General features: G+C 45.7%; 1 protein-coding gene and 1 long non-coding RNA gene across 4 annotated transcripts in view; one reads left to right on the top strand and one right to left on the bottom strand.

The window, feature by feature from the left end:
* The window catches only part of Kif26b (kinesin family member 26B), a 403,420-nt gene that overhangs the window by 75,440 nt on the left and 309,947 nt on the right, over window positions 1–18,033 (bottom strand). The window lies entirely within an intron of this gene.
* LOC110293400 (uncharacterized) lies at window positions 11,759–13,568 on the top strand. Its single transcript, XR_002377795.2, has 3 exons — window positions 11,759–11,821; window positions 12,517–12,620; window positions 13,224–13,568. It is a non-coding gene; the product is annotated as an uncharacterized LOC110293400 (long non-coding RNA).

The following is an 18,033-nucleotide window of genomic DNA, read 5'->3' as shown; positions in this document are numbered from 1 at the left end:
AGTTCCCTTGAAGCTCAAAGATCAATAAACCATGCGCATAAAAGTTAGCTTCATAATTTACTCCCCAGCTCGGCTCATCGGGGCTCTGGGAGACAAAAATCCACAGTTATTAGTGTCATCATTAAAGCTCTGTGAAACGGCCTGTTTTTAATGGCCAGTATTTGAAATGCGTTCCAAGGGGCAAGTGTGATAAAGGATTGGTTTGCATCATGTTATTTGGGATCCCATTACGTGAGCGTGGAGAAGCCTCATTTGTGGGGATGAAAGTGTGTCTTAGTTGGAATCAGGAGGGCATATGCTCTACTCCACCTTCGGAGTCAGGGAACATAAGCATCTCTAGTGGTCGAGACCAGCCCTGCTCCACCCCATGACTGAGGACAGCAGCCATCACAGAAATGGATCATCTGCTTTGTAGCCTTAAGGTATGCAGAAGTCAAGCTGGAGCCAGCACAGACCCAGAGGCTTAGCTCTGGGAGAAGGACTCAACTCTGGGAGAGGGACTCAGCTCTGGGTTTGTTTGTTTGATTGATTTTGGTTGTTTTGTTTTGTTTTTTTGACTCATCTTTTTTTTTTTTTTTTTTTTTACTATGCTGTTTATTTAGTCCGGCATGTAACTGTCCCTTTCGTTGAGTTCTTACTATGTGCCCAGCACTATGCTAGGCATGAAGGGCACGTAGTGCATAGGGCAGGCCAGAGAGCTGCAGAGGGAGAAAATTTTAGTGATAGAATGTGGCAAGTTGAGAATGCCTGAGGGTCATTTCTCACCTCCTGTCCTCTTTGTCTGACGAGCTGTTAGTACCGATGAAACTCCCATCAGGCTTGGGGCAAGGCATAGTCATAATTTTGTTATGTGCACATGGGTTCCCATACATGTGAGTACAAGTGTATGTGGTTGCACATGTGTGTGTGTGCATGGTCAAAGGTTGATGCTGAGTCTCTTCCTTGACCACTTTCCATATATATAATATATTATATAAAATATAATATACATATAATATCTATGATATATAATATAACACATATTATATAAATATTGATGGAGGGTCTATCATTTGAACCCAGAGCTTGACAATTAGGCTGGTATAGCTAGTCTACTTACTCCAGGATCTTCTACCTCTGCCTCCCATATGCTGGGATTATAGGTGGACTTCCACGCCCACTTGAAATTTACCTGGGTGCTGGGGACTGAAACTCTGGTCCTCAAGCTTCCATGGCAAGTTTTTTGCTATTCCAATCATCCCCAAGCCCCCGGTGGTACTTGTTTTAACAAAAATTTCAAACACATAGAAATGTTCACAGAATAATACATATTGTGTACAGTGGATTGAGATCATCCTCCTGTCCACCCGTTTGCCGAGGCTTGGGGACTAAACTTCATTGTACAAAGCTTAATCAGGAATAACTCCAAGGGTACCAGGCTCATCAGATGTCTAATACCACACCCTGCCTATTTATCTCCTAGTAATCCATACTCCAGTGTGGATTGGGGGCCAGCTGTCATCGTGGTAGGGTGTGGTTGGCCTTCCAGGTTTCAAAATGTGATTCTCCTATGCGAGACCATAGAAGAGTTCCTGCCATTTGGAGGTGAGGGGCTGGCTATGTTATGCCAGGCCTGTGCCATCATCTGCGTGACCTTATTTCATTTCCCTGATGACCCAGGGCATGGACACTCTTGTCGAGATTTTACAGGAAGAAATGGATATCACACAGTGGTGTGTTATGGTGTCATTCTGTTGCTGTAATGAGACATTCTGCCTAAAGCAGCCTAGGTGAGAAGAGGATTTATTTGGCTTACAACTTCTGGTCACAGTTTATCACTGCAGGAAGTCAAGGTGGGGAAAATGAAGCAAGAACCTTGGAGGACCACTGTTTGCTGACTCACTTTCTGAATCACTTGTTGGCTCATGCTTAGCTAGCTTTCTTATATAACCAAGGACAACTTGCTGGAGGATGGTGCCACCCACGGTGGACTCGGACCTTCTGCATCAATTAATAATAAGACAAACCTTACAAAGGTACTCAATCAAGGTTCTATTTGGGTGATTCTAGGCTGAGTCAATTTGACAGTTAGCACTAACTAGGACATACACTTTGGACCTTGCTGCTAAGCCTGTGGACGATAGGGCTGGGCTAAATTTCTCTTTAAGGCTCCATATTTTCTCCCTCCAGCTCCATGGTCAAGCTTCTTGGAGCCTCACTCTCCCCATCTGTATGGTAACAATGCCTGCCTACCAAACTGTTATGAGACTTGTACGAGTTGCTGCTGAAGATAGAACATAGACTATTCTTTTCTAATGATGATGCTGATGATAAAGCTACAGAATGCCTTGACCTGGATTCTGGGTACCATGTCACACAAAGAGGACCCCAGGACAGATACTATAGGTAGGGCTAGTTAGTATGTAGACGCTATGACTAGGGTCTTACCAGGACTGCACTTTGGAGTTGCACATCCACTGCATACAGGACAATCGCCACTATGATCATATATCTGCCACTGGGGCATGTCCTTGTTCCTCATTACTCTCTACAGCCTGATTTTAACTCTATTCATGTCTAGGTTTGTCCCAGTTACACAGCAGTATGCTACAAGCAGGTATCCATCCACACAGCTACTTCTGAGGGGTACCTGGGCCCCCAGGATCTCTGTGAGTGCCTCTCCCCATGCAAGTCAAGGGTGCTGCCACTCCAGGCAGAACTGATGGAGGCACATGACCCGCTGCCTTTCTGTTTTGCAATTTTGCACGCCATTTCTAGGTAACTAGAGGTGCTGAATGAAAATGTGAGCTAGGCTAGGCAGAAGCCCACGCGCAGAAGAAGGAAGGTGGGCACGGGATCAGCCAGCCATTTGAAGGGGAAGCATATTGCCTGCATCTTAATGAAGCACTCGGTCCCTTTTCTGCAGATGAGCTGAAGACCCTGCCTTATGTCCTGCTAAGGAGATACACAGTTCTAAAAAAAAACCAAACCATTGAACTCAGAGCTAGGGGAAAACACTACATATCACTCTTCTCTGTGCAAGTCACTTAAATAAATGGAGGATTTCCCCCCTTCCAGAAAGGAAATTGGGTTTTTCTGCTTCGCCTCCTTTTGCCATTATTCCTTTAGTCCTGCACTCCACTTCCTGCTTAATCCTCTGTAATTAAAGAGCTTAAGAGACACCACTTATGATCAAGAAAGTTCCTCGGACTTCTTGCCAGGAGCTCTTGCTTCTGTTACAAACACTGTTGGATTCTTGGCAACATCTTCCACCCTGCCCTCTGCTCTGTTCCTCCAGAAGAGGAGGGAGGGCTGCCATCCACCCTCACAGCCTAGCTCGGCCCTCAGGGTCAAGACCACAGTCACTTCCAAGAACAGACCTGGGCCAATGGCATCCAGACAGCTAAAGGGACAGTCTGAGTGTAGGAAAGGAGGGGCGGACACCCAGAGAGGGGGGAGACTGTCAGCGTGAACCAAAGTCCCCTCTGGTTGGGATCCACTTTGCCTCATTTGTCTAATTACTCATGGTTGGTGCGAGACAGCTGTTGCTTAGGGCAGCTGTTGTCTTTATGTCTTGCTCATTAATCTTTTCAGCATCTCCAGGTGGACCGCATCCTGAGACGGGAAAGAAAGGGGTTGTGAGACACTCATTGAGAGGGGCCTAACATCATTCTCTCAAGCTGCACACCCCCTCCATGAATGAGAAGGTGATAGCCGGCTGCCACCCAGCTTATTGAAGGCTAATGAGGATCAGGCTCTGCAGTTCCTCGCCATCACTGTTACACATGGTCATGCCAGCAGACACAATTGTTGGTCGCTATTCATCATGGTGCAGACCTAGTGAGACTCTATTGTTGGGTTTCTCTCCCCAGTAGCTGTTGGCCTGGAGGCCTGGGTTCAGCAATGACACTCAGGAGGGCTTTGGACAGGCTCACAGTTCAAAGGGTGTCTTACCAATCAGAAAGACTACACAAGGTGATAAGGGGCAAAGAACTCTGCCTTCGATCTTACTGAAGTTCCTCACATGAACATCCACGGTGAAAGCCATCCACGGATAAGAGCAAGACAAGGGTACCGCTCGGCCACTTGGCTGTAATCAAAGATGGTTTTCCTACTCAGGGTCCTGGGGGACAGAATTAGATCAGCCAACCACTGCATCTTTCCAATCTTTTACACCTCTGCTTGTATTCTAATTCCCTTAACATGGACTTTTAAGAATCAGCTCAGTAGAAACTAGTCAAGGTGTAGATGCAGCAACTGTCCCAAACTGTCATTCAGTATTCCTTTTGGCCACATTCAGGGTCTTCTTTAAGACTTCACGTTTGTGGAAACCTGAGCCATAATGCATATAGCCCAAGTACAGAAACTTGCCCCAAAGGAAAACCAGAGGCAGATTGAATAGCGAGACATGGTGGTGCACACTGGCAGTTCTACTACTCGAGGAAGAGGCAGGAGGATGCTGAAAATCTGAGGCCAACATAGCCTATGTGCTAAGGCTGTGTAGTACGGTCTCAGAAAGATAGGTTGTGCAAAAGTCACCACAGGAAGAATGGTGGGAAAAGAGGAAAGAGTTGCCAGATGAGGATCTAAAAGCAAAGGAAGCTGCTGGGTAACTCAGTAGTCAAATGCTTGCCTAACATAAGTGAAACCCGCAATACCCATGCACACACACACATGTACATTACACATGTGCACATGCATGTACACACACAAGCATACACACACACACACACACATGTACATTACACATGTGCACATGCATGTACACACACAAGCATACACACACACACACACACACACACGCAGGCACTAAGAAGTCATTAATTTAGGCAACACAACCAAACAGCAATGCTTGGCAGTAGGTAATTCCAACCAAGGATCTAGTTTTCTCCACAGTGGGGCAAGTGGCAGGGATGGGGTGCCAGAATTCATCACGGAGGCAGGTGACAGGATACTGATCACAGTGCCCTAAGCCTCACATATAGGTTGAAGGCTCAGCTGAAGGGGGGTAGCTCCTGCCTAGGAGGTAGATGGTGAAAAACAGGGCATGCTGCCCTAGAGGTAAATCTGGAAGCCTTGCCTGGTTCTCTCCTAATTTAGATAGATCCAACCACGAAGAGAAAAACTTAGAGGGTCACCATTGCTACCTCACAGGTGTGGGCTTTGATGGACATGGAGCAAACCTGGAGTGGGACGGAGCTCTCACCCATGACGTATCACCACCAGTCTGTGGTTGATAATCGTGTGTGGGCCTTGGCATCCACATTCTTATGGTAGACCTCTGTGCCACCTCCCTTGACAGACAGATGTGGAGAACAAAGGCATGGAGACTGCTTATTAAGCAGTGCACAGAACAAAATAGTGCAGTCAGCTCCCCGCTCCTGCAGTGTCCACCTGCATCCAACTAACCACAGACTTGGAAGACCGGGAAGGAAACACGTGCCCTAAGCATCTAGACTTCTTTCCTTCTCATTCATTCCCAAATGGTACAGTATCACATCTACACAGCAAACATCTACACAGTAGGTACACAGGTACAGACTGCTGTATATTATAACTGATAAACAGATAACTTAAAATGTTCAGGCCGATTGCATAGGTTATATGCAAATATCGTGCCATTTTACATATACGACTTGAGCATCCGTGCACTGTAGTATATGCAGGGATTCCCAGGCTTGGTTACCCAGAGATACTGAGGGACAGGTGTATTATCTTCAGGAAGGAAGGTACAAATTCAGGGATTGGTGGAATCAATAGGTTCCTTTCCCTGGGATCTACTGCTAGAAAATAGACTGTGCACATCAAATTAACACCAGATAAGGATGCTGCAATGGCTCAGTGAGTAAGAGTGGATGTTGTGCAAATATGAATACCTGAGTTCAAATCCCAGCCCCATGTTAAAAAGTCAGCCATGTTGGTATGCTCCTGTAACTCCAGTGTTAACATGGGAGTGGGGAAGAGGGAGTGGCTGGAGAACTCCAGAGCTCACTGGCCAGCCAGCCTAGCCTGAGTCAACTTCTGGCCTCTGTGTGGTTGTACATACCCCTCTCATCACCACCACACAAAGATATTATAAAGCAAAATTAAGCACATACAAAGAGTTGAAATAAAGATGATTTTCCTCCTACCTCCTGTTAAAACTATATATGATATACTTACATTTTTTTTATAATGGTAAGTAATCCATATGAGGTTTGATCTCAGCACCTAAGTGAGGTGTTTCTTATCCTTTATCCCTTTCTTCTCTGTCCTGGTCAGGCAATGGATGGATGTGTTCACTCTCTCTGATCACAGGGCCTTTGCCCATTCTAGATGATACTGGAGAGAAGGGAGACCTAAAGAATGTATACTTCCCAGTGTGTGCCTCTCGCACACACAGCCTCTGCTGCTGCATCACTGAAACGGCCACACTCCACGGCTGTCTATGCTCTGACATGCTGACAAATACGTGGTGGAAGACTTTGATGAAGTGCCCATTTCTAAAACCTCACTGCAAGGGATTAAGGGTGCAATTCCCCAGCCATTATTTAAAGGGCTCCCTTCTCTTTAAGTATCACAATGGAAGATTATATTGCTAGCCTGTCATGGCTAGTACTGCACTCCACAAATACGACTTTTTCCCCCCCTCTTATGTATCTGAGATGTCTCCTTAGCTTTATAGATGACTGACAATAACATTAAAGTAAATTAAAATCAGGTTTTACACAAGATGATAATTTATATATTTCCCTGATAACATTTCTAAAAGTGACATGAAGTTTGTTCCTTTTTTGTTCTCCATCTCTATCTGTCTCACCTCGGTCTCTCTCTCTCTCTCTCTCTCTCTCTCTCTCTCTCTCTCTCTCTCTCTCTGTATCTGTCTTTCCTCTGTCTCTCTCTGAGTCTTCCTGTCTGCCTGTATGCATTTCTGTCTGTCTGTGTCTTTTTCTCAGTGTGTGTGTATGTGTGTGTATGTGTGTGTGTCTATGTGTATCGCATATGTGCATGTTCATGTATGTGTACAGTCATGGCCACAGAGCACATTGGCGGGATTGCCCTTCTCAGTCACTTCCTGCCTTATTCTCTTGAGACAAGGTCTCTCGGTGAACCCAGCTTGACTGGCAGCCACAAAGCTCCAGTGATTCTCCTCTCTCTCTCTCTCCCCTCCCCCACAGCACCTAGGTTACAGGCACACGTGGCCATGCCCAGTCTTTTACAGGTATTATGGATCTGAACTTAGGCCCCCATGCTTTTACAGCCAGCCCTCTTTCCAGCCCTGAAATGGCTTTTCCTGAAGACAAATCCCTATGGTTTCATGAGACTGAAGGGTTCAAGGTAAAGGACCAGGAAGCGCCTGTTGGTCGGTGTAAGGCTTGTAGGCTTCTAGTAATTCCAACGCTAAGAAATGCAGGGGAGAAGTGAGACAACTGCACTTCCTACAGTTAGACCTTTTAAACAATATCTCACAACAGCATTGCTCCATCAAAGCATAACGGCCATTACAGGATTGCAGAATCACACCTAAAGAGACCTCGGAGACTGGACGCACCTTTCAGCTGTGGGTTACATAACCTGTTGGATTGAATCTAGTGTCATCTTTCATGAAGTGTCCTGAGAATATGGGGCTTGATCCACCTGGACAGAGTCCATATTGGTGTGAGACATTTGGGGGGTAGAGGCAAAGATGTACTCACTCAGGCTTCCTGAGGACAGTCTGTGTTGACAAGAGCAGCTTAGTACCAGCACCCCTGCTATGACTTCTTGACAAGTTGTGCAGACCTCGCTGTTTGGCAAAGGCTCTTATCGCCTTCCCATGTGCCTTCCCCACAGCAGCTCTGCCAAAGATTTACCACTGTCCTTGTAACTACCGTGCTTCCTAGCTCTGCACTGGGATTTCTGGTCCTGGGACTCCAGCAACTGCCCAAAGCCAACTGCCTGGCTGTGGCCTTGACCTGCTCCTCTCTTCTGGGACAAATACAGAGCTGAAGTACCCTTGAGGACTTGGGGAAGGAGCGGGCCAGTTCCTCCACTAAAGACTCAGCTTTTCAGAGGCGCCATTAGGTAAGTTTGTGTGGCGCCAGACAGCAAGTAACGAGCAGCCATGCCATCAGAGGGGAGATTTACATTATTAAAAGCCAGGCTGGCGAAGGTGACAAGCGGAGGCACAATGAAGCTAAGTGTGAGGGAGCATGTGAGAGACCAGAAAACGGAGCCTGCTAATGAGATGTACTCAATAAAGGAGTGCTTCAGGGAGTGGAGGGGGCCTAGAAGATTCCATAAAGCCCGGCATCAGCAAGCAGCTGTCACCAAGCAAGCCTAGCCAGGGACTGCAAAAAACAGTGGGGAGAAAAAGCCCTTCCCTGCGAAACCCTGCTAATGGCTGGCAGCTGGGGGAACAGAGTCCCTCACACCAATTAGGAGACTTTCGAGAAAGCAGGCCAAGCAGCTGAGGGCGAGGCAGACACATCTCAGGGGCCAGTCTGTCAGGAAGGACTGGAACTCTGACAGTAGCCTATTTAGAAGTCACCCCAACCCTTAGCTCATTGTGTTCAGGAAACTTATTCTAAATGGATGAGCTGGTGTCAAGACACTCTAAGGCAGACAGACACCCTAAGACAGGCATCTTTGGGCCTGACGGAGTGGGTGGTGTGATGCTGGCTTTTTCCCTAGGAGAATCACTCCAGTGTCAAGGTTGGTCACAGTCAGTTTCCTCCCTGTGGTTTACGTGATGTATAGCTCGGGGCCTGGAGCACAGGCTGCGGAGACAGAGAAGGGCTCCCTGGGTTGGGATCTAGATCATTCGCTGATGCACGTCTGTGGACAAGAGATTGAAGCTCTTTGGTGTCTAGTGTATAAACTGGTAACAAGAGCCATAGGGTTCTGAGGTATGGAGCCAGGGAGTACAGAGTACACACTTGGTGGCATTAGCTGCTACTGCCTCACAGTCACTACTGTGGTAACTGGGCCTACTGAAGAGACCATGAACCTTCAAGTCATACAGACTCTGGCTCTTGGTAGCCTCCCTGTCTCTAAATGGAGACAAAATTTTCTTTTGAAATTAGTTAATGGCTGAAACAGATTCAGCTACAATGCCCCAAACAACCAAGTTCTTAGGTTGTTTTCTATAAAAAGTCTTCCAGAATCCATGTAAGGATGCCTTAAAACTGGGTTTTCATGAGTGACCCATGCAAAAAGGAACCCTTGCCTTTTGACAAGAAAAGCTCAAAATGCCATGTGCGGAATGTGACAACAAGCTTGGGACACACAGTGAGAGGAGGCAGAGGTCCTGGTAGGGGGAGCAAAAGGCCTAAAAACTGCTCTCACCAGCCAATCAAGTGCTGCCTCCCCTCTTCTGTCTGTATACATTGTTACCAATGGATAGGGAGGCAGACTTAAGCTGGCAGTCCTTGAATTCCTTGTGTCCTGAGCACACAACAAAATCTTTTCTCTTTGCAAAAGCCAAGTTCCACAGTATTTGCTTCTACATACTTTGGGGCTGTGAGCCCTTGCTCCATATCACCATGATAAGGATTTACACAACTAGTAATCAAATAAACATGCAACATCGACCATGGGACAGAGAAGCCTCAGGAACTCTGTGGGTTCTGGTTGACTCTTCCTTCACTTAGGTTATCTAGGAGTCCAGGAGGCCCTAGTCCCTGTATTCTATGCTGTTCGCCTAGGATCACTCCCCCCACCTTTTTATTTTTGCATACAGACTTTTAGTGGAAATTGATGGGCCCCAGGACATAGTATATGGCTTAATATTCCACTAAGTGCATCAATGTTCTCAAAGGTGGTTCATCATTTTTTTTTCATAGTGCCGTCAATTTTTTTGTTTTTAAAAAATCCCTTTATTTTTATTACTTTTGAGAACCTCATGTGTGAAGACTGTATTTACATCATTTCTGTCCCATTTTCTCCCCACCCCTACTCTCCCTGTTACCCCCTTAACTTCATGACCTCTTCTTTAAGATTATTGTTTTTTGTTTTTGTTTTTGTTTTTTTGATTTGGTTTTTTTGTTGTTGTTTTTTCTGTTTTTTGGTTTTGGTTTTTTTTTTCTTTTTTTTTTTTTTTTTGGTTTTTCGAGACAGGGTTTCTCTGTATAGCCCTGGCTGCCCTGGACACAACACACACATGTCCATGTAATACAGCCTGCTGTGCTCATGTAGAGTTGCTCATATGTGTATGAGTTTAGGGCTGACCATTTGGGATGGGATAACCTACCAGGTAGCTCATCCTTGGATTCGACTGGATCTCCCTAAATAGGCATTAATTGCCTATAGCTCTTTCTATGGAGCCTTGTGAGATTTCCCAGTCTACATTGCTGTTATCATTGTACAGTTCTTGTTTAAGACATATTACCGTTAGGATTCCATGAGCTCCCCAGATTTTTATAGGAACCAGACCTTACAGCTCCCACCCCTTCTGACATAAACATCCCACAATAGAATAAACCCAATTCTTCTATAGTCTTGACTTTTTTTTTCTTAATCACTTATTTGACTTCTTACTAAATAATGCACATGGGAAATCAATATTAAAAGAAACTAACAACTATTTAAGACCACTCTTCCTCTTGGCATTGAAATGGTGTGTGTGTGTGTGTGTGTGTGTGTGTGTGTGTAAGTGTATGTACTTGAGACCACAAATTCTACTGTGTGCTTTTGTGTATATATGCACAAAAGTGTGCAGGCAAGGGTACATATTCTTATGGTGTGCATTTAATAAAATGTACACAAATTGCAGTGAATGAATGTGTGTGTGTATGTGTAAGAGTTAGTATGCTTTGGATAATGTTTAAGGATTGTATTTGACAGTTTCTAGAATGAATATGTACACACAGTTGAGGAGGACGGTGTGATGACTAATATTGGTTGTCAGCTTGACTGCATTTGAAATTAACTAAACTACAAGCCACTGGACCACTGCTGTGAGGTAGAGTCTTAATCAGATCCTTGGAAACAGGGAGGAGACCCACCCTAAATATGGGCAGTGGCCTGGATCAAAGGACATGAGAGAAGGAAACTTTGAATTTTGCCTGCCCGCTCTCACTTTTGCTCGCAAAGTCTTCTATCCCGTTACTGTGGTACTCCTTCACCAATATCAGAGCCTTCTTCTTCAGGCTTCCAACAGTAGACTGAAGACCAGCAGCTTGCAAGGGCTCTAGGCCTCCAGTGCCAAACTGGGATTGCAGAGAGGTAACTACTAGATGCTTAGCTTCTCCCTGCAAGACACTCATAGTTAGAATACATGGACTGAATCCTGTAATGTAACCTAATTAATCCCTCTTTAATATCTATCTATCTGTCATCTGTCTGTCTGTCTGTCTGTCTATCTATCTATCTATCTATCCATCTATAGATAGAGATACAGATGTAAGTATAGATATAGCTATTCATTCTGCCAGATCATTTCCCTTAGACAACCCTAATATGGATGTTCAATATTTATTTCATGTGGAAAATAGATTTTAAAAGCTGAGGGCTTAGGATAATTTCACTCAGTCATAATTCCTCCAGATTGACATGTGAATTTGATGGAACCTGTCACTGAAAACATATGCCTGTCTGGATGGGGCAGAGCTGACACAACATTATTCACTGTTGGGTACATAAACCCTGGCAACCTGCCAGTGTGTCAACACTGAAAATAAAGAGGATATAACCCAGATTCATCTCGAGGCTCAATCAGGTACCAGGAATCTTATTATGATGCTACCCATCTATGACATAATCCAGACAACAAAGAGCTCTCAGGCAGCCCTGAAAGGGCTGCTGGTGACCTCCTCTCAGAATGAGCTGATTGAATAAACTCTCACTCATGATAAGAAACATTCAGCTATCAACATGGAGTCACGTAGGCTATAATGACTTTCCCTGAGAAGGTCAAATTTAGAATGGAGGTGTATGGCTGGGACCAGACAGTAGCAGGTGGCTCGTGCTGGAAAGGCTCTCAGTGGGATGAGCCCTGTGGCTGGCATTCATATTTGAAGATTACACAGCAGTCAGGCTATAAGTGAAACACACATTTCCAAATTAATCAGATTGGCTTGGGAGTGTGCAGGAGCCTGCCACGTATACATCTTTTTACAGCCTAATGCCACTGACAATACCTTTTGCACAGTTAGCACTCAGTTCTATAGGTCCAGAATGCTTTTAAGTTGGGACTTAAGAAGCATGGTTGGAAGTAGTGAGAAATGGATCTTTACTGGGAAGACTCTGGAGATAAAAGGGGACTGGAAGGGCGAGTGTTCTATGAAGAATGGCACCTTAGGTCCAAGTGTTGTGAAGGCAGCATGCTCAGATGCTAACTCTTGCCTTTGTGTATCTCTAGGGGTGGGTGGTACGGGAAGGGCGGGTAGCCTTGCTGGGTGAACACGGGGTGGTGGGGAGCCTGAAATTACAGAAGAGATGAAGGTGAGCCTGTCAGAGTCCTGAGTCTGTCGGGGGCGCTTTGAAGTTACCGGGGACTCTCATACTTGGTCTCAGCTCGTGGATATGATTTAGACTCAACACATAACCACCAGTGGCTAATCTCTGCTTTGCTCACAGCTGCCCTTTCATGGAAGAGAGGTTAAAAAGAAGAGCAGAACTGCTCCCCTTAAGGACTATGATTCAAGAAACGGGATTGAAACCTCGATGCAGCTCTATGATCTGTGAGTTTGCCTGTCTGCCACCCTGCCTACTTGCAAAGAGGAAGCAACACAGCAGCATAAATCCTCCCGATCAAGCCAGCCAATTGCATATAAATTGTACACAAAACAGACCTCACCATGAATATATTTACGGCTGCCTTGGCAAGTTTTATGGAATTCTCTAGAGTCAATTTTTTTTTCTCTTTACCCTCATGTTCCTGTGGCCTAGCTTGCTGAAACATACGTTAACACTTAAAATTAAAAGCCTAGGCTGTGATTAAGCATAAAGGACTTTTAATTTTAGGTTAATTGTCTGATAGAGAAAGTATAAAACAACTCAAAATTTTGTAAATTTGAATTTGGGGGAATTTTCCTAAAGTTGTAAATTACCCGACTCGATGGGTTGTAACAAGTCTCTGAAACTGTTCTGCTGTGTTACTCGAATCTCTACAGTGTAGTTTATTGACAGATTGCCAGATACACTGAGCCTCTTTCTGGGCACACCATAAATTCACAACCTGTGTAGCTCTCTGCAAACAGACCCTCAAATCACTCAGCAGACTGAGGCAGGCTGGCGCCAGGCGACATCAAATTTAACATTCTTCTTCTTTGTGTATCTGATAGACTTGACTTTCAAAGGCCGTGATGATTCCTGTTCAAGTCTTGGTAGTACCTGCATATAACTGCCCATTAGCACTGCAGTGCTAAGGAAGCCACTAAGTCACTCCACCAACAGAATGGAGCTGACACTGCATGACATTATCAGACAATGCACTGAGGTCCAAAGAAGCAAAGTGCCATCTTCAATCCAACAATCAGACAAGCTGAGGGCATCACTGCATGTATGCTGTCCACTCTAGAGGTCCACAAGACTGTGGACTCTCTAGTTGGAAGTGAAGGCTCTGAAGACTGAGATCCTGATAGCCATCTTGCAAACAGGAACACCCCCCTTAGCCCCCAATCCTGAGAGCATGGCACCTTCAAACCTCATTCTTTCAAAAAAAAAAAAACCTTTATTATATATTTGTCAATCTGTCTACTCTCTATCAAGAAATTCTTCTTCCTCCTCCTCTTCCCACTCCTTCTCCTCCTCCCTCTCTCCTCCCTCCTCCTTTTCCTCCTCTTTATCTTTCTTCTCCTCCTTCAGACGGGGTCTAGCTATATATCTCAATGTACTGGCTAGTTTTGTGTCAACTTGACACAGGCTGGAGTTATCACAGAGAAAGGAGCTTCGGTTGAGGAAATGCCTCCATGAGATCCAACTGTAAGGCATTTCTCAATTAGTGATCAAGGGGGAAAGGCCACTTGTGGGTGGGACCATCTCTGGGCTGGTAGTCTTGGGTTCTATAAGAGAGCAGGCTGAGCAAGCCAGAGGAAGCAAGCCAGTAAGTAACATCCTTCCATGGCCTCTGCATCAGCTCCTGCTTCCTGACCTGCTTGAGTTCCAGTCCTGACTTCCTTTGGTGATGAACAGCAATATGGAAGTGTAAGCCGAATAAACCCTTTCCTCCCCAACTTGCTTCTTGGTCATGGTGTTTTGTCCAGGAATAGAAACCCTAACTAAGACACTCAGGATGGTTTTAAATTTACAATCCTCCTGCCATAGTCTACTGGGTGCTGATATAGCAGTGTAACAGGGACCCTTAAAGAGAGCACTTTATTTTTATGTGCATTGGTGTTCTACACACATGTATGTCTGTGTAAGGGTGGCAGATTCACTGGACCTGGATTAACAGATAGTTGTGAGCTGCCCTGTGGGTGCTGAGAATTAAACCAGGGACCTTTTGAAGAACAGCCAATGCTTTTAACCTCTGAGCCATGTCTCCAGTCCCTAAAACAGCACTTTAAAGAATTACGACGTCTTAGAAATCCCAGGGTGGTGTGCGTCCTGAAACCAGAAGGGCAGCCATTTCTGGGAATTGACTTCTCACCTCACAGTAAATCTGCACACACTCCCTCGCTGGTTTTGTTCATCTTTTCTAACAATTGTTACTGGAGGGAAGGCAGAGAGAAGTTGGACCATATCCTCTCCTCAGTTCCTGCCCAAGTTCCAAGCAAGTGCCCTGTTCTTTGCTGATTCCTGACTTCCGATGTTTGTTTGTTTGTTTGTTTGTTTGTGGAAGGTAGCAAGCAATAAACAAGAGATTCTGGTAATTGAGAGCACAAAATCTTCTATCTCCCTTTATCATTATGACAATTATAATGAATCTTCAACAAAACCTAGTGCTATTCTTATCAAAAGCAAAGCTCGTGGTCTGAACTTGGGTGAGGCCAGGATGGATAGAGAACCTGGTGGGTATTCTTCAGGCAGATCAGACTCTTGTAGGTCTCCTGGGCATTGATGATGTGTCTGAAGAAACAATGGTCTGAATGTCACTCAAGAGACCTATGCCTTTAATACTATCACGGCTGAGATTTCAAGGCCAGCCTGGTCTACATATAGTAAGTTCCATGGTAGTGAGACCCAAACCCAAAAGCATAACACTCAGGAGTATATAGTTCAATTTCTCCTCTCATGTGGAATCTGTATTTAATAACCCAGCAGACAAGTGGACCAAAGAAGTAACTGTGTCACTGTGTCCCACACAGCCAGAACTGTCAGATGCGGGCTGCTGAGAAAGATGATTGCACACTGAAGAAAATGGATGAAAGAAAATGAACATAGGATTCTCCCCCTCCAGGGCCTGTGTCACTTTAATGGCAGAACAAACCTCATGTTGTCAATGGCAAAAGAGATTATTTGAAATAGCCTTGAGCGACTCTGCCCATTATTACAGCTCGGCAGAATGAGGAAGGAGGTCGGTGTGGAAAATCCTCGCCCAGACTTCTCTCCAAAGACAGAGTGTGGCAGGGTTCAGATAAGGAGATCTGTGAGTCCCAGGAAGCGAAGAGGGCTGTGCTGAGAGCCTGATCTGTGGTGGCTAATGTCTCCTACACCCTCCAGATTCACCATCTACCCTTCTCCGTCCTCCTTAATACATGGGGGATGGGGAGCTCTGGGCTTTGCTACTGCCAGCCCTGGGCTCTCAGGTTTGCCCTTTTATGTTTCTACCCTATCCATAATTTTATAAACAAACCCTTTACTGACTTTGCTGTGACAAAGGTGTGCCCTTTCCTGTAGACCCTGGAGGCTCTTCTTTCCACGTCCATGGGTTCACGGGTAGCTACCGGCACTGCTTCTCTAAGACTCAGTTTGCAGGCAGTGGCTACCCTTGGAGCAGAGGCAGAAAATGGAAGACTCTCTCGTTTAACCCACGGGCAAGTGGCAGAACATGGCTCATGGCATAGGGGTGGGAAGGGTGAGTCCTTCTTCAGTCTGTCAGTCAGAGAGCCCTTTTCCACTGTTAGCAGCTATGTTCAGAACATGGCTGTGGGGTGGGTTGTTTAAGGCTGACACTATTATTATTCCCAGACCCTCCTCCCAGCTAGAAAAACATGGTGGAGGGAAATGAGGGCCATGTGTGAAGCTTCAGTTACTATGGAGGCTGACAGTGTGGAAGCCCTGCTGTCTCATCAAAAGTTCCAGCTTCTTCCTACAGCCATGGCCGTTCTCTGACAGGAACAGCACAAAGCAGGAATCCCCTCAGACTGTTTCTAGTCAACATCAAGATGCCTCTCTGCCCCCACCTGAGGCTCTCTCCCCATCTCCTACAGCCTTCCAACTGTAGAGGTGAATACAAATCATTCATTCGGTTAACTTGTCATTTACTTATTTATTTTGTGCAAAGGTTCTAGGACGTTCTTCTCCAATTATGATCCATGGGCCAATGGCAGTGAATTAATCTAATTTGTTCTCCCCTGGATTAGAAACCAAATGTCTGGCAAAGAAGTAAGTCAGAAACACAGACAATACTGCTTATTCAAAGAATTTATAAAAATGAGCAAACACTAGGCATGGTGCGGAGTATTCCCCAAGACACCAGGCACCCCTGCATCTCCTGTCACACAGTTACTTGGCTCAAATATTAACAATACTATCACTGAAGGCCCCTGTTCTAGATCTCTGCTTTCTCACATGCTAAAATGAAAGCTGGAAATCTTTTTTTTTTTTGACTAGATTCTGAAATGTAGATGAAATATTTGGAAAAGTATATAATTTTACATTAAGCTTGGATGTGAGCCACACATCACACATGATTCTGAGAAGCAAAAATTAATTTTCCGATGTATATAAATGGGATCACAGGCGCTCATGTTAACAGTAAGAGAATGTCCCGATGGGCTCAGGCGGTCCCTCTTGTAATAAAGACATGAGGAACTACACTGTGTTAACAAGGTGTGTCCAGAAAGTCGCTCATTTAAAGAGCAGAAAAACAACCCCAGTTTCCAAATCCCAGGCTTCCACTTAGGAGAGTCTGGTGGGAAGTGATACATACAAAATCCTCTTTGTCTAAACCATGTGCCAATCAGAAAACTAGCCAGTGGTGACTCGGGAGGAAATGCATTGCTGGAAGAGCTGGATAAAGGAGTCCCTCCCTGGCCCTACAGAAGGTGGGAGACCTGGGAAGCCCAAGGGAACCTCTTGGCTGGTCAGACACTGAGTGCAGGCTTCGAGGTAGCCAGCAGGTGACCAGTTCTCAACAGGATACATGACAACCAGGGGCTGCTGTATAGGCAGAGGTGCCCCACTGAGCTGTCCACAGACAAGGGCTAATGACAAGAAGTTCCTAGAGGGCTCCAGCATTGGCGCCCACCCTGGAAAAGCCACAAGCCTCCATGATACTAAAAGACGGTTAAGATGTTACAGTGAAACCCCAGAGCTAAGCAAAAGGAAAAACACGATTACAAAGGGGGGAGAGCAGCAGCAGCAATGCTCATGGATACATGAGCTTATGAAATACAAAGTTGCAGCCCTGGGGTCCAGGTTCACAGAAGCTCTGGGTGACTCACAGCTGCTGACCCAACCTCACAGTCCACAATCTGGACCCAGGTTGGCTGTGGAGGGAAACACCTGCAATCCCAGCACTGGAGCTGGAGGTAGGGGCAGAAATAGCGAGAGTGCAGAGCCGACTGCAGTAACGCAAGGAGCTTGAGGCCAGCCTGGGTTACAAGAGACTCGGTCTCAACAAAACAAAACAGAGCAAGCAAGCAAACAAAAACACGAAACCAAAACCCCAAGCTTGAGAATCTCCAGAGTTTCATTTTCATATTTCCCCTGACACGCGCACACACACGCACACGCGTGTGCACACACACACACACACACACACACACACACACAGTTGTCCGATTGGGGGAAATGGGGCACAGAGGGGATGATCTGACTTTTCAAATGCCAGGGCTTGGAGGATTTTAAGGTTTGCAGGGTCTTGGGGTTTGCAGGGTCTCGGGGTTTGCAGGGTCTCGGGGTTTGCAGGGTCTCGGGGTTTGCAGGGTCTCAGGGTTTGCAGGGTCTCAGCGTTTGGAGGGTCTCAGGGTTTGCAGGGTCTCGGGG

This window comes from Mus caroli, unplaced genomic scaffold (assembly GCF_978045245.1).
Source record: "Mus caroli unplaced genomic scaffold, Mus_caroli_1 scaffold_1, whole genome shotgun sequence".
Taxonomy (NCBI): Eukaryota; Metazoa; Chordata; class Mammalia; order Rodentia; family Muridae; genus Mus; species Mus caroli.
The sequence above is the reverse complement of the archived record's forward strand: the minus strand, read 5'-3'. Positions and strand labels throughout refer to the sequence as shown.